Source organism: Bison bison, unplaced genomic scaffold (assembly GCF_000754665.1).
Source record: "Bison bison bison isolate TAMUID 2011002044 unplaced genomic scaffold, Bison_UMD1.0 scf7180017864456, whole genome shotgun sequence".
Classification (NCBI taxonomy): Eukaryota; Metazoa; Chordata; class Mammalia; order Artiodactyla; family Bovidae; genus Bison; species Bison bison.
In genome coordinates this window covers 2,035,576-2,036,198 of record NW_011495018.1, presented here as the reverse complement: position 1 = coordinate 2,036,198, position 623 = coordinate 2,035,576, and the positions used below count along the sequence as shown (strand labels likewise).

Sequence of the window (623 nt, the reverse complement as noted above, 5' to 3'; positions counted from 1 at the left end):
GATGGTGGGCCACGTGCTGACGTGGCTTCAGGTTCTTCAGGGCCCAATTCGAAACTCCTTGTCAGCGTTGAGGTTCGGAGAGGGCTCAACCTCCCTTCCCCCGATCTCCCATTCTTCCATCCCTACCTTTTGGATTAAAATTTCAGCTTGTTAAATACACGTTTCCCTGGTGGCTCAGGTGGTAGAGCGTCTGCCTGCAGTGTGGGAGACCTAGGTTTGATCCCTGGGTAGGGAAGATACCCTGGAGAAGGAAATTGGAGAAGGAAATGGCAACCCACTCCAGTATTCTTGCCATGGAGAATCCCATGGACAGAGGAACCTGGTGGACAGAGGAACCTCGTGGGCTGCAGTCCGTGGGGTCGCAAAGAGTCGGACACTACTGAGCGCCTTCACTCATTCAAATATACACTAACATCACACACACACACACACACACACACGCATACATCCTTCTCCCAGCTGCCTTTGGAGCTTCTAGGATCGCAGGAAGCCCTGACTTCCAGGAGCTCCGGAGGGGAGCTTCCTGAGAGTCCAGAGCCCCGGGGGTCAGGGTCCTAACTGGCCGGCCGGACGCCGCAGCCCCAGGGTGTTCACCAGCTCGGGGCTGGCACGCGGCCCTGGGG

At 57.0% G+C, this 623-nt stretch overlaps 1 protein-coding gene across 1 annotated transcript in view; it reads left to right on the top strand.

The window, feature by feature from the left end:
- GLRX3 (glutaredoxin 3) overlaps positions 1-623 on the top strand; it is a 41,446-nt gene that overhangs the window by 9,177 nt on the left and 31,646 nt on the right. The gene's annotated exons all lie outside the window — the stretch shown is intronic.